The sequence below is a fragment of the Sebastes umbrosus genome, chromosome 23 (genome assembly GCF_015220745.1).
Source record: "Sebastes umbrosus isolate fSebUmb1 chromosome 23, fSebUmb1.pri, whole genome shotgun sequence".
Lineage (NCBI taxonomy): Eukaryota > Metazoa > Chordata > Actinopteri > Perciformes > Sebastidae > Sebastes > Sebastes umbrosus.
The window spans coordinates 10,873,460-10,890,178 of NC_051291.1; the positions used below are offsets into that span (position 1 = coordinate 10,873,460).

Genomic DNA, 16,719 nt, shown 5'->3' on the forward strand with positions numbered 1-16,719 from the left:
CACTAAGCTAAAGACGGACTAGTGTTCAGCATGATGACGTTTATTAGTCTCATTTAGCCACTTGTTATCAACCACCTTTTTTAAGTCACTTTACAACTTGAATATTTGCTGACATATTACATATCGTAGAACAAAACGTTAAAATCTATTCATCTTTTGTTAACCACAAACCTTATTTCAAGTATCTAACCAAAAACCCATTAAAAAAACCCGTTGTTTTCAATACGAGGGAACCGGAAGTGCATAAATGCTAACTAATTTACGAATTTTAGGACTTATTATTATTATTATTATCAGCTAAAAAGTTCTGATAAACCCGCTGTACACTTCCTGCTCAGCACCAACATTGCAAACATTAAATATTAGCATGTAGTCGGTGGACGAAATGGAGCATTTAGCAGCTAAAGAGTCAAATATTTCCTTCAGGAGTTGGTGGAGACCAAAACAGAGCTAAAAGGAGAGTGAATCTTGGACTTATATTTGTCAGGTGGACACAAACAAATCCAAATGAATGCTAATGTTGCTTCGTATCTGCTGGATGTATAAACTGGCAAGAAAAATACCAATTAAAATTTATTTTTCTATTATTTATATCTTTCTTTTTTATTATTGGTTAATGTTAGGGATTCTTCTTTGTTAAACAGAATACACAAATCCAATAATCCATTATTAACTTCAACAGCAATAACAAAAGAGGAGTACTAATGAGGAGCAGAACAGTTTGTCCTAATTAAGATGGAAGGAGCTACAACTCATTATCAGGACAGTGTCCTAATATTTCGTGTTGTTACCATTTTGTGGTTAGTATAACCTGCTTATCTTGTTTCTCTATGCAAAATGTGAGAGCATGTTCTCGTTGAAACCCTTCTATGACAAAGAAAGACTGCTATTTTTAACTTGTTTACTGCAGTTTGCAATGATAGTGTCACTCAGTTCCTGCTCTGCCAGGCTCTGCGCGACCCTCAATGAATCAAGCAAAGCTTGCGACGCACTATATCCCAGGACCCGGTGACAGTCTTATTTCCAGCCATCGAGGAAGCAGGGGGAAAGTTATTTACTGAGAACGGTGGACAGAGGAAGATTGGACATCCCTGATCTGTCAAGGACATGACTTTTGGCCGAAGCAAATCCTTCACTTTTATTGCATTGTCTTTGGGGCCATTTGGCACGAGGAGATGGAATTGGGAGGCTAGCATTGCCTTCATCTAGCACTGTCTTCCACCGCTAAGTTTCCTGGACAGAGATAAAGTCCGGTCTATAACCTGTAGAGTCTGGAAAGCCTCAGACAATTCTTCACGACAAGTCTGGCCTTGCTCTCGAACAGCAAACTGCTGATCTGAAACACGCAGTTACTAGACCGACCAGCATAAGATGGTGCACTGTCTGGGCGTCTATCACAACTTTCTTTTTTTTTCTTTTTTAAGCAATCATCTTTGAAACATCTCTGATACCAGCTGGCTGAAAGTTAATTGAACACCTGTTTTCCCAAAGAGAAATCTGGCCTTAACACTTATCTTAATAAACATGTAAATAACTTTTTATATGTGATGTCCTTGACTTGAAAAGAGGAAAAATAGAGGATAGTGATTGTCATGTAATTGGCATCAAGGTCCCAGGGGGATGTATGTGTGTGTGTGTGTTTGAGAGAGAGTTGGAGTTTTAAGTGGAGAGCAGTCACCGAGGAGGGCACGTGCAGCACCGCAGAGATCCGCCGCCTGAGGTCCTCTGACGTCAGCTGGAGAGGCTGATGGGAATTCAATACCCAGCATCCACACCACCTAATTTATTCCACAATAAAATCGGCTGCAGCTTGTTTGTCTGCAGCTCCATTGACGGTTTCAGGGGGCGATGAACGTCACGGAAGTTCACCACGAATTCTTTAGCAGAGGAGAGAGTTTCTCAGAATCTGTTTTCACTTATTTGTTAAGCTGCTAGTGCAGAATAACAGAATACCCACAGTGAGGCCACAGTTCATTTACTGTGTTATGTGCTGCAGCGGTGTTATGAAACAGGACATTGAACAATCCAATATTCCAATAAGCCACTCACACTAAAGAGTGTTGAGCATCTATTCGCACTGTATGATAATGCAACCCGGTCTCACGGGAAGGGGTATAAATAGCACGACATTACGAGGACGTTCTGCATGTCATGCAATTTAGGCTTTTTGCATGTCATTTATACACCACGCAACAAAACTACGGTAACAATCGCAGTTAGGTTCAGACAACACAACCACTTGGTTAGGTTTAGAAAAAACATGCTTGGGCTTAAAATAAGCATGTAAACTAAGTAAAATACTTACGGAAACAACGTAGTGTAAGGCTGGGCTTAAAATAAGTAGGTAAACTATGTAAAATACGTACGGAAACAACATTAACTAAGGTTGGGCTTAAAATAAGTAGGTAAACTAAGTAAAATACGTACAGAAACAGCATAACATAAGGTTGAGTTATAAATAAGTAAGTACACTAAGTAAAACACATACGGAAACAACGTAGTATAAGGTTGGGCTTAAAATAAGTACATAAACTAAGTAAAATACGTACAGAAACAACGTAGGCTCACTACGTAACGTAGGTCACAAACGTCACTAAAAAACACATGACAAACATCACCAACGTAACTAACACCGATCTCGAACACCGGTCCCCTGGTTAAAAGTCCTGTGTTTGTTGGACCCATCATACCCTCCCACCCGCCATAAGTGATCTTTCTCACTTTTTATTGTACGTCACTAGCTCTGAGCGTTGCATATTTACGTGCATGTGTTTACATTGCAGTCACTACAGTATGCATTGTGTACAAAAGACATGCCAAAAGCAAGAAAGGCGTTCTTATTGCACGCTAAATTACTTGCGAGTTATCATTCATACGCCTTTCCGTGTGAAAGGACATGGTTAATAAGGAATGAAAATGTTCTTTTCAAAATATGTCCCATTTTCCAGCCAAACTCATTTCATTTTTGTTTCTCTCACACAAACACACACACACACACACAATGCCATGTTTGCTGATGTCCACCTCACAAATCCATCCAATCCACCATCACCCTGCCTCTGCAGTAAGCTGCTTCCATCCATCAGGAAACGCAACCCGCCAGATTTCCTGTGTGCCTCGCTGCTGTCATTGTCTACATTCATCTGCACAAAACACTATTTGCTCCAGCTTTATTTACCAAACCATAAATGCGGCGATACTATATGTGGCGCAATTTACAAATAAATAAGGGGAGCCTATTTTTGCTGCGTGGACAGATCCAATCATTCCCGTCCGAAATGAAAACACAACTCAGAGCTTGCTGTGCGAATGCCAGTAGCCCCTCCATGACACTGGCTGTGCTCAGCTGTGGGGTGGTTGTGGGGTTAAGGGCTGGAGGGGGGGGGGGGCAAAGTGGCTCTTGCCCACAGTCGCAGCCCCGGGCATTGAACATGACCTCTCAACTTGCCACTGAGCATTAGAACAGTCAGAGGAGACATCGAGTCCTCATGTACGAACACTGCAGCGTGGCGGAGGCCTTTTACTTTTAATGTGTGTCACACAAGCCTCCGCAGTCAAGGTAGTTTCACCCTGTGTGAAGAGAGCATGCAAAGTGACACGCAATTGATTCCATAACTCGACAGCTGAGCTGGTTGTCTCCGCAGAGCATACAAAGTCAAGTGCAACTTTCTGTAACAGCAAGTGGAAATGTAGCATTGCTGGCACGTAGTTGGGTTTCTGACAAACAATGTATCATACAGACGGTTCAATAAACGGAATAGATGAGTGGAGGAACGTAACAGATGCTCATAATAAATTAATGCACACCACAAATTGTTAACGATAACACAGTAAAGTTGCCAAAAAGTCAACTTATTTCCTGGGTAAAAAAAATCTGATGTAACATATTAGATGTGGAATTAATAGGGCCTCAAAATAGCAGATGTGTGCCCTTTTTTATCGACCATAAAAGTCATTTTGGATGCCAGTATGAGAACTAAAAGTCACTATTAAATGTCATATTCTTAAAGTCGGCTAAGGCAGCGCACTGAATGAGGAACCAGTACAGGAGAAGAAGACTGTAGAGATGGGCAGGAGTGCCTGACCCCAGTTGGTAGTGTTGATGCATGAGAAGTAGTAAACAACGTAAAATAAGGTTGGGCTTAAGATATATAAGTAAACTAAGAAAAATACGTACGGAAACAACGTAACATAGGGTTGGGGTTAAAATAAGTATGTAAACTAAGTAAAATATATATGGAAACAACGTAACATAAGGTTGGGCTTAAATTAAGTACGTAAACTAAGTAAAATACGTACAGAAACAACGTAACACAAGGTTGGGCTTGAAATAAGTATGTAAACTAAGTAAAATTAACACAGAAACAAAATAACATAAGGTTGGGCTTAAAATAAGTAAGTAAACTAAGAAAAATACATACGGAAACAACGTAACACAAGGTTAAGCTTAAAATAAGTATGTAAACTAAGAAAAATATGTACTGAAACAACGTAACATATGGTTGGGCTTAAAATAAGTCGGTAAACTAAGTAAAATACGTATGGAACAACGTAACATATGGTTGGGCTTAAAATAAGTCGGTAAACTAAGTAAAATACGTATGGAACAACGTAACATAAGGTTGGGTGGGAAGCTGGTGAGGGATCAATCTCTTCTGGTTGTTTAGTCGAAAGTCTCCACAAGCCAAGAGCAGGAGGTAGAAGCATCAAGGACTGCAGCGTAGGGGAAACTGGACCATTTAAATTAAGGTAGAACTCTGATCTCCTCTCTATTCCCTAATGATTATGTTTAAAGGTCACTTTGCTACATAATTGAACTTTTCAAGATACAAATGGCAGGAGTTCAAAATCTGTGAGTTGAGGAAAAAAGGCTACTTTAATGCACTTGTTCAGGGTGCTGCCCCTGGGACGAGCCTTTTGTGCTCTAAAACAATGCAACGCTGCTGCACGTTTTTTTTGAGAGGTGATGTCCGAGGTCATCTCACGGTACATTTCCATCTCCCTGTTTTTGTGCTATGTTCAATTTGTGCGGAGTGGAAATGGTGGAAGTTCAAAGGAAAAGGTGGAAAAGTTGGTTGGCATTAATGTCATGCTGCCACTCACTGACTATGTTTGCATGCGCACTAATATTCCACTATTATTCCAAGTATTACAAAAATTACGAATTTGATACGGGTCATATAAACAGCATATTCTGTTTGGATATTCTGAATTAGGCCTTACTCTGAAGGAAACATTGGGATATGCCGATAGTTTTCAGGTTTTAGGAGCATTTGGATACAGCGCATTCAAAATATGCATCTTATTTGGGGGTTTTTATTACAGTATCCGACACACGGCCTCTTGCCTGTTTACGTCCAGCTCTGTGCGTTGTACACAAGTCAACTAGCCGAAAGTTTGCAGAGATGCATGCCCAAAAAAAAGCCCACACAAAAACACACCTACTTTTAAATATTATGAAAGACTTGGATATCAACAGGTTTTTGGGCAATGCCAACCTTTTCAAGAAGGTGGATGAAGGAATGAAAGAGGGAGGCTGTGTTTCACCGGCTACGTTAATCAGAGTAAGCACGACTGCTTATATTAGGAGGAATATTCATTTTCATTAGCCATGTAAACACCTCAGTAGGAAAACTGTCTTTTTCAGAATAAGGGCAAAAAACTGAATATTTTGTGCATGTAAATGTAGTTTGCCTCCACTCCACCACGAAGCCAAAAAATAAGGAACAAAAAGTACATGTCGTTGGTGGGGGGGTGGTGTACATAACTGCAACATCCCCGGGCCTTGTTGCATGTCACCTCCCTCTCTGTCAACCATTAAGGCTGATAAAAACACCACAGGGTACATGTGCATCAGAAGACACAAATTTATTCATTAAAAACACACAAATGCCATCTTAGGTGGGAAGCAGCAGTGAGATGCCTGAATGTATCAGAGTTACTCATGCTACGTTAATTATATAATCCTGTCATCTCCTCATGAATATTTCTCATCCAAAAGTAGTTAAAGCAAACACGGATTTACATGTGCAGATATTTGCGAGACTTTAATGGAAAAGATTCTGTCGGAGATTTCTGTCGAAGCCATCTTTATGTTCAATAGTTGCGTGCCAGCTGAGTGCAGCTGCCTTCCTCCTGGGAGCGCCGGCATCTTTAAGTGATAAACTGTCGGGAAAGGGAAGGCGGCATGGCGTGTGAAGAGCGGACGTCTCAAGGGTGGAAAGACGCCCCTTCTATCAGACAATGCATCAGGCAATGTAGAGGGCGTCAATCTAATAAAAAAAAAAAATGCTCGGAGCTTGAAACATTACGAATTCACATTGTGTTTTTGTGTTCCCTCTCTGAGGCCGCAGCCTTGCACCGCGCTGTCCTCGCCGTGTACCGAACAGCATGTGACCTGTTGCTTTACCAGCCCCGCTAACATCTCTAAATTCCAGCGGAGACAGAGGGCAAGGCCACAGCCCCGGCCCGGTGTTTGTGGTCAGATGGAATGTGAACTCCGTGTGAGAAAAAAGAGAGGAAGTAATAATGAGGCATCCCCCCTCTGCTGGTTGTTTGTTTGGACAGACCGGCTGTCTCACAGCACAAGCTGTGGATGGAATACTAATGGATATGACTAATGATTCACTCTCCCTTTCTCCCGATTCCTTCCCACTCCACTCTCCTCACCCCTCCTTCTCCCGTTCTCCCTCCATGTGGATGAAACTTTTAACTCAAAATGCATAATTCAGCTATACGACGGAAGGGACAGCTGTGACATGCACGCACTTTTTTATGATATTTAGGGCAAGAAACAAGTGTGTGTTTTTTCTCCCTTTGGGCTTTTTTGTTGAACACACCCCCACCCTTACTGATCCTGGTTTTTAATCACTTATTGGTGGGTGGTCATAAAACCATCCTCGGTGTTTTTTGCCACCATAGAGTGGGCCTATCTAATCCTCTGCTCGACCATTTTAGATGAGTAACTTTCCAAATCTTCCTCCATGAATGTGGCGCCTTGAGGGAGGGAACGGGAAGACATCCCAGAGCTGCAGAGACTCTCCACTGGGCCAGATTAAAACCTGCTGAGATTTAACCAAGGATTAGACGCCCCCTTTGGCAGTAGGAGGCTGTAAAAACTGTTTAAAATTATTTTTTGTATTAAGTATTGAAAGATTTAAGCAGCCTGGTAACCACAGTTTGGCCCTAATAAAAAGATCTGCAAGAAGGGAAAAGGCAGAAATGTTCTATTCTAAAACATATAATTTCATTGAATCCAGTGAAGAGAGCGATGTTAAAGAAATTGCATCACTTTTCCATGTGATCGATGCACTTAAAGTGGCAGTAGGCAATATATAACTAGACTTCTGCACCTCCTCACGGCTCTGTTTTCAGGCTTTAATAAATCTAGCCCGTGACAGAAAACTTTAACCAATCACAGGTCATTTCAGAGAGAGAGAGCGTTCCTATTGGCTGTGCTCCGGCTGGTGGGCGGTGCTTGGTATTTCCTCAACTGATCTTCAACATGGCTGCCGGGTCACAAACTTTCTCGTTTTACAGCTAAACAGTACACTACGAGATGATTCTGAAAACATTTTAGGCGAGAAATAGGCATTACAGTAACAGAATATTGATTCATTTTGATCAGCGCTGCCTAGTTTTGTCAGAGTTCGCGAGTGATTGACAGCTGCTCAGAGATGACAGGCTCCAGCTCGGCTCTGATTGGTTGTTTTCCTCTTGTCTGTGAAATCTTGCAGATGCCATAAGGAGCACCGGAGGACACAGAGGCACATCATTTCTTTCAGATTACCTGTCTCATGCACTACTGTCAGGATATAGCGACTGTTTTATAAAAAATACTTTTTTTAATTAAATATTTGCTCCATTTCTACCCGCTGCAGCTTTAAAAACACGATTGAATTTCGTGATATTCACACCCGTCTAATCAGAGAACTTTGTCATCCCTGTGCAACATTACCATTAGCAATCCAATTAGCAGTGGGATTGGAACGGAGCCACTAAGTGGCAGACGGTGTTCCACAGTGATGCTCGCGATCAATTTAACTTTCCATTCAACATCAGTGGCCACATCACAACAAATCCCTGTGAGTAAGAGTGACCTGCTGCCACACGTCTCTGAATGCTTCCCTTTTATCACCTACACTCTGTTTACGCCTCGCAAGAATCAAACTCTCTCTGTAGAAATTATTATAATATCGCTAATAACTCTGCGGGCCCCGGGTCGAATCCACTCCCGGCTACATAGCAGCCAAAAGAAGTGGCTCTAAATAAAACGAGATTGAGCATTGATTGAGCCAATAGATTACAGCATTTAGGTGGATCTTTGGCAGCATATTGGCTGTATGTTATTTAATAGTACCCTCAGGGTTTACCTCGGAGCCATTTAGCAAGGTTCTGCATTGGGGAGAACGTTTTCGGAGTCGATAACTTACTTTTAATTCTGCTGCACCTGTAATCAACAAGAGAGGGACAAATGGAAGAATGGCCAGATGGTCAGTATGAGCATTTCTATAAGTATATCTACCACTGCAGTCATATCCAATATGCTCTTGTTTTTCTTTTTTATGGTAAATACAACTTGTTTGTCCAACTCCTTTCAGTTCTCTCTGATGACACGGTGCGTGAGAGAGACACGATCATCCCTCAGTTCATTAGAGGAATACAAACACTACCCACTCCCCAGTGCTTTACACTCCGAAGCCTGTACACACAGAGACTAAAGGGTGGGGGAGCACCCTCAGGACCTGTATTCCCTCTATGACTAAAGATGCTAAAGATATACAACAACTACAGCATCTCTGTCCAAAGCCTCTACTGCATCTCGTAGGAACGGTTTAAGCTGCTTGCGAGATAACCGAATGGCACATCAGCTTATGAGCTCCTTATTTACATATCATGCATACTTAAAGCTGCTCCCATCAGGATTTTCAAGGGTCAAATAATGTGAAAGGGGTAACTCATAACAATGTATTCTCATACAACGTTCGTATGATATCTCACGAGAAGTTATTCCTCCTTTTTCGTGCGTTTTCCTACGAATGTCCAGCAACACATGTCAATTTCCACTCATTACATGCATACCGTCTTGGTTAAGTTTAGGAAAAGATAGCGGTTTGGGTTAAAATAACTACGGAAGTGGCGTTTCTAATGTACGGACATTACGTGACAAATAAATCAACGTTGACTTCTGGTTTCACTCGTAGTGATGAACCCACGGAGAATTATCACGTGAGTCTACAGTTTCCCTCAGCTCTATGGAGCTTTTTAGCCTCTTGAAGCTCATTGTTTTGGTTTTGCAGCTTCGCTGATCCCATCAACCTCATTCTCAGCAGCAATAGCAACAGCTCTGTCAACAAAAAATCAACCCAATTGTGTTGTGCAATCAAGTCAACTTATTTTACAGTAGTTTTGTTACGTAACTTACGTACTTTACTAACAGCAGTTACGTAACAAACGTACGTATTTTAACCCCAACCGTGATCTTTTCCTAAGCACTTGTGTTGCCTAAACCTAAACAAGTAGTTTTGTTGAGTAAGTAAACCTACGTTGGAAGTTTATTTTGAAAAGAGACTGTATGCATGTAACGAGCGAAAACTGTACGTTTCCTGTAAACATGGAAGTTTATTTTGAAAAGACACTATGCATGTAACGAGCGGAAACTGACACGCCGTCCCTGACACGTCCACAACTGACGCAAGAGGGGTACCTAGAGCGTCATAGTTTGAAGTTTGACAATGTAAGTTTGGCTAAATAATAATAATGCAGAATTGATGTATCAATATGCCGCTACAATATTTTCATATCTCACAACGGATGCCCGGAATAACAGAAAGAAGATATTTCAAAAATATGTCAGCATGGTTTGCAAAATGATTAGTCTTGAGTACAGGCTAAAACTTTTAAATATCTCACTGTGTTTCAGACTAACGCTACAATCAAACGCATCCAATTAAATGTTACGATCCAGTCTTAGATTATTGTATGTTTACTTTCTCCGTAGGTAGAATACTTATGTCCCATCCCTGTGACCTCTGCCCTCTCTTCTTATCGTCACCTACCAGCAGGCCCGGGGACAGTTTGTGCATGTTTGTGCGTACGTGTGTGTGGGCGGCTGTGACCGAGTGTGACTCTAATGAGCTGACTGATTACAGTGGAACGCCTCGGGTTATCATTAGCTCTCCGAGGATCAAACACCAGATCAAGCCAACAGCAGGGCGGAGAGATGCAGGCCTCAATTAGATATTTGTTTTTCCACAGGAAAAGGAGAAAATCCGTTTGGATCTAAGGAAGCTACGTGGTGGAATTTTGATTCTGATCAAAAAAGCGACCGAGGGATTCACGACATGCCTCGACACTTGTGCACGAACACACAAACCCCAACTCTTGTGTTTTAAATCCATCCACAAAAGGCATTAGTAGCCTCATCAATGGGCTCCCTCAGACAATCGGGACCAGCACCACACAAGAGGAACAATCTCTCATCACCGGCTTAGAGGTTTTGCAGACAGCTTTGATTGTCTCGCCCCTGCCTGTAATGAGATAGCTGCTTGCTTGACGTCTCCATGAGAATGTCTGCATTTCCGCACATTGCTATTAACTCAACAGACTCAGGAACAGCCGCTGCTCATCGCCACGGCTGAATGAAAAAAGATCCTGTGTTTCTCCTGAAGGTCTGTACAGTAGCTCAAGGATAATTACACTTTAACACAACTTTTATTTGTATCGGTTATTGAAGGAGTATATTGTACTCGCCAAATTAGGTGGTCAGACAATCAGAAAGATTGTAAACAAGCCAATAATTTACCACTTTATTTAGATGTATATCTGAAACTGGTGGTAATTATCCCTCATTGCATAGGACAACTACGTACGCACAGAACTATGGCAATTAAGGAAGGTCAAAGTTGAACCAGGAAGTCTGTAAACTGTGATGGATGTTTACAATGGACAGTCTGGGCAATAATTTTACATTTTGCCTTTGTTTTTTCTCCCAAATAAGTTTGGATGTTGGTTAAAGGGGCACTCTACCGATTTTAATCATCAGGTTCAGTTTACTTGTCATTGGAAATTACTATTCTGCCTTTTAAAAGAGCTGTAAAAATGTCTTCTTCGGTACTGGAGGGACTGCTTCAATGTGAGAAAATTATATTACAACATTACAAACTGGTGCCATGGAGTTTGAAAGACACTGGTGTTTACCAGGCAGGGAGAGTTAAACAAAAGATACTTCTAGAGTTGCATTATGGGAAGCGTAGGATCCAGTGTTTTTGGAGCTTGGCCTATAGGAACTGAATGTTAGGATATCAGCTTCTGCTGCTTTGATTTTGACCCATAGACTGTATATAAGAAGTGGACGGAGTCACCGTGACGTCACCCATTGGTTTGTGGACTTTTAAAGCCTCAAGTTTGGCATTTTGGCCGTGGCCATCTTGTTTTTTTGCAACCAGAAGTGACGGGAGAAAGTGTAGATAAGCACAAACGAACGCTCAATAAGACATTTTTAGGCAACCAAAAGGTTATAATTAATTTTCATGAACTGAAAACACACTGTGAAAGGGTTAAACTATAAGACGAAAACATGGACAACTCCCAGACCGGACAACGCCGTGGTAGCGACCTGTCAATCACAAGGTAGCCCCGCCCTAAAGCATCCCCTGCTTTATGGTCTATTTGACTCTAAATGGTACCATAATTTACTAAATGAACATCATGCTGTATTGAAGAAGACTTGAAACTAGCGATTGAGACCATAAACTCAGGTTTACAATGTTTACTGAGGTAATAAATCAAGAGAGAAGTAGGCTCATTTTCTCATAGACTTCTACACAATCAGACTTATTTTTGCAACCAGAGGAGTCGCCCCCTGCTGGATATTAGAAAGAATGCAAGTTTAAGGCACTTTAGCATTGGCTTCACTTATCAGACCCGGAGGTGTCCCACTGTTTTGACCATTCTTTCTGTAAAAATGTCTGTCACTTGTGAGTTAAAACCTGTCTGATCTCATTAATTAACTTACTACCAATAGGAACGGTGGCCAAAACTAATAAAATAAGACCCAGAATCATAATTTTAAGGGTCATATCATTACCTTTTCCAGCTCTAGTTTATTGCACCTTTTGCAATATGATGCCTTACACTGGATGCAATGAAGGATGCTTCTTTGACAGGCCTCTCTCCTGGCACCTCTCCCCTTCCTCTTTTCTTCTATCCCTCTCCTTTTCTTCGGAGGCCCTCCGGACCCCATCAAGGCTCATTCTGTTCATCCCACATGTGAGGGGTCAGTGCGTACCCCACAAGAATAAACCAGCCACTCAATGTGAGGATCTTTGTGTATGTCCTCATCCCCCCTACCCTCTCTCTCTCTCCTTCTCTCCCTCACTTACTTGTGCCCTATAGATGAGAATTGGCTCCATTCACAGCTCTTCCCTCCCCCCTGGAGCGGACTTCTCAGGGCCCTAACAGCGCCAATTCTATGCCTTATTGCTCCGGCTACTCCATGGAGAGCAGTCTCGTCAAAGCATTTGTGAAGACACAGAAGGAAATGAACTGGCTTTGTGCTTAGTCTTGACATATAGGCGCGATCACGTGGGGGCAAGTTTGTGGGGCAAGCGTTTTAACAAGAGACTAGGGCAGAATGTGTAAAATGTCTCTTAAAGGGCCCTCCAAGTGGCCATCTTGGAAGGGAAAATGCCAGGAGCTATTTAGAAATGAAGCAGTTTTATGAGTTTGGCCCTGCTGGCTGTCATCCAGCTTAATCCACATTGTGTTCTGACTTCCTACCGACCCAAAGCTGGTTTCTCAAGCTCATCTCCACCTCATGTTTAATCTCCCCCAGCTCTTTCATTAGGACCACACCATGTGTTGGTTCTAAAGAAATGAAGCGGACACCTCATTTCGAGCAAGAATGAGCCGGAGAGAGCTTTTGTCCGCAGCAGGAATGCCCATAAGACAGAGAGGAACAGTGTTTGGTGTGACTCGGGTTGCTATACCAGTGCTGAAGAAAGCCATGGCAACGCAAAGCAGAAGGTCTGCCGGACCACATAGCGCTGATACAATACGGCTGCTCCCGGTTTGTCATTCCAGTCAGGCCTGACCCAAATTACGACATCCTCGGCAAAAGTGGCCTACTTCAACCGAGCACGGCATGCACAGACATACTTAATTGGGCTTGCATATATTTGGCTGATAGCGATAATAAACAAAACATATGGATGTTTGAAGTCTAATCACTGAGGAGACGGCCCTGTTAATGATTTAACACCACAGTCTTTAGCCCATGGCTGCCGGATTATTGGGACTCTCCAATTGTTTACCCATCTGTGCTTATAATTCTCAGCATTTTAAGCTTAATAGTCTTTTATGTTTTTATATGTTTATTATCTCTTATCAACAGCCTCGGGGTTAAATCTGCTTCAAATGGGAAGAGCAACAAAAAGGCGATTAGGACCATGTCTACAGAAGCGTTTTGGTGAAATATGAAACAGGCAAAAATGTTGTTTTGATCACCAGAGAAACATTAGTTTGAGTTTTTTTGTTTTTTTTTTGCAACTTAACCCAAAGTTTTCTTGTGAGATTTAAAAAAAAAAAAAACATGAACACAACCATGGGGGTGATATTGGCAGTTTTGGGAAATCACATAAATCCCAACACAGAAACACACACCAAAAAAATGGCCTTCATGCCATCTGTGTGCTGCAGACTTTCTGCAACAGAATACAGTTGAACTCCAAAACTTTTCTTGCTCAAGTAACCATCTTCGCCATCACATCACGAAAAGCCATGCATCAGTAAGCGTGCTACCAGAGAAGAAGAAAAAAAATCCACTTACTTTACTTTTGGAGGTCTGTTAGTTGTATATCAGAGCTTGAAGAAGTATTTTCTCTAGAGCTCTTTTCATCTGCACCTCTGCCCCGTTGCCCTGCCTCTCCAATACTATTTCTCTTTGTGGGCTGAGCATGCGATAGCTGTGTAGTTTTTTTCTTCTTTTTTTGTGTGTGTGTGTGTGTTGCATGGGGGGGTGAGGAGGGGAGGAGTGTTGGGTGTTGAATGCCGGGTTTCCTGACTCGTGATCAGGAGCTCATTACCCCCAAGGTCACTCCAGGGACGCCCTGCCTGGCACTCACCGAGACACCAGAGAGAAGATGTGAGATTGCCGACGAGAGTGTGAGAGAAAGGAGAAAGGAAGAGAGCAGTTAAGAGCCAAAGTGCCTGGGAGATCCGTGGGGACGAGGAGAAAAGAGCTGAGAGAGAGAGAAGAGACACATATAAACAGAAAGAGAAGGGGAGACGGTGGAGAGACACTGATCCAAATGCTAACAGAAAAGGCAGATATATGCAGGAGGAGCGAGCAAACACAGCAACTAAAACGTGTCTGTAGGAGCCTCGGATGAGCCCACAGAGTTATATAAAACATCTTGTTGATCTATGGAAAAGTGAGTCCAACCACAGCGATCAATAGAGTATTGACAAAAACACCAGCTGGGCCCTGCATTTGTTTTTCAGCTTTTTATGTGGGCCAGCGCTGCAAAAACATATTTCCTGTCATGTGAATGACATCTGGGTGTATCTCTAATCGTTGTTTTTTTAAAGTGTTTTTGTCGCTTGATTGGATGGTTGTCTAACTTTATATTATGTTGTTGTTTTATATGCTGGTTTTATGGTTGTTCAGCCCGTTCTCATTCCCAGGACGTCAAACACCACCAACACCAAGGCCGTCGGTGTTCAATACTGCCACACAAAGCACCCTTTAGTGCCAATACGGGGCTTTCCATTAGCTACAATGTAAACCCATCCGCGGCAACCGCAAACACTCAGAGAAATTGCTGTGGTGATGCAGTTGAAAGAGCAAAAAGAGACACAAAGGGCAGGAGAGAGGGAGGGGAGGTGGATGGGTTCAACAACACAGGGCTTTAATCCAGGAGTCCGCTGTTCATGTCCCGTGCGTTAGGTTTCACTTTCACGTTACAATCAGCTGTTCGTTCCTGTCCCATGTTCACAACGCCATGTCACATTTTTACTGCACAAAGGTAGTAGTTTTAAGCCCAACCATGTTGTTTTTTTCCTAAACCTAACGAAGTGGTTTTGTTTAATTCACAACGTTAAGCACGTGTTTACCGTGACCAAAAAGTGACATCGAGGGGTCTGACAAAGCGTCAGTGTGTGATGGGTCGGGATGAGAACGCGTTGGGTTGTCTTCGTTGTTCTCAGGTCTCCCGCGGGAAAAAAAGTACCGAAATCAGTGCTTTTTATGACGACTTAAAGTTAGTCACTGAGATGAACATTGGGGCTGAAACCTATTTCCATGGTTGATGAATCTGTCAATTACTTTTTCAATTAAAGTGACAACTTTTTCAACTTTTCATCCCTTGCGTTTCCAAGTGGTATAGGCTATTATTGTTGGCACCGCTTTCGCAAAGACGACTGGATCAGATATAACCGAAAAAAAGATTTTTAGAAAGGCCATCGCAAGAAAATGTGTTCTTTGTTTAGATTATCAAACGGACAATGAATCATAGATGTTTGTTTCTGGCTGCTAATGTTAGTGTTAAATAAGGAATTGTCCCGTAAATTAAAATTACGGTAAAACTGGGTACCATGAATGTACAAAATTCTATGCCAATCGATCCAATAGTTGTATCCACATAGCCATTACTGGGGTGAGTAACTAGTGATGTAATATCAGTATAGATCAGTAATATAACTAATTACTTTTGCTGATGAGTAATTATTTTTTCCAATAAGTAATTAGTAATTGATTATATTTTTCAAGTAACTTGCCCAACGCTGATTTTCTGTTCGACTAATCGATTACTTGGCTAATCGTTCCGGCCCTAAACGAAGCACCGCAGTCCCACTTGATTATAGATCTGAGTGGTTAATTCATCACCAAATTTTACAAACTAGCAGTAACAGTTAACTATTAAAAATGAGATTAGATAATTAAATGTGATTCATTTATACATCTATCTGCCAGTTAATCTATCATCTCATGTTTCTGGTTAGATCTAGCTCTTATTTGTGGCCAGCTATCCTTTTGGAGGGAGTGTGGTAATAAGTTGTGGATACTCTCAGGGTGTTTGGAGCGGCAGATGGCTGGAGACGACCCTATAGAGCAGCACCGGCACTCTGCCGCAGCTGGACAAGCCTGGATTGACAGATTACAGCACACACGATCAATAAAGTGTACCATTAGTTCTGTCCACAAAGCCCTGTGTACAATACTGATGTCAGAGCGCCTCTGTAAACTCTCTGTAGTGCACACACAGAGAAATGGCCTTATATTTCACCGAATAAGGCTGTCTTTCCTGGCTCCAGTTATTGATTGAGGCTGGCAGGGATTCATTCAGCACTAGAGAAAAAAAAAAGCCTCATAGTGCCAAAACAGCAGCTCTTTAGCTCATAATTATTAGATAACCCATTTTAGTGCCAGGGTCTGTTACTCTGTGATACTCAAAGCTATTCACAATGTCATTATAATGCACCATTTCACTAATTTACAGGTGGAAGCATATTCAAGAGCCATTAGACGGTGTGATGGAGACTCGGCTTTATTAATTCAAAGAGAGGGACATAAATTAGCATTAATGGTCACCAATGGTTGTCCTTAAAACTAATACCGAAATAAGTCGAAGTCGAGTCTCAGCTCCTTTCCAATAAGTCTCTAATCTTCGAGGGCGAATAGAGTCTTAATAAGCAAATCACAAGTCCCTGAATGATTGC

General features: G+C 41.9%; 1 protein-coding gene across 1 annotated transcript in view; it reads right to left on the reverse strand.

The window, feature by feature from the left end:
* The window catches only part of ptn (pleiotrophin), a 49,326-nt gene extending 35,285 nt beyond the window's left edge, over window positions 1–14,041 (reverse strand). The window contains exon 1 of the mRNA XM_037761138.1: window positions 13,829–14,041. The gene's annotated coding sequence lies outside the window, so the exon portion shown is untranslated. The remainder of the gene's footprint in view (window positions 1–13,828) is intronic.
* Between the last annotated feature and the right edge of the window lie 2,678 nt (window positions 14,042–16,719).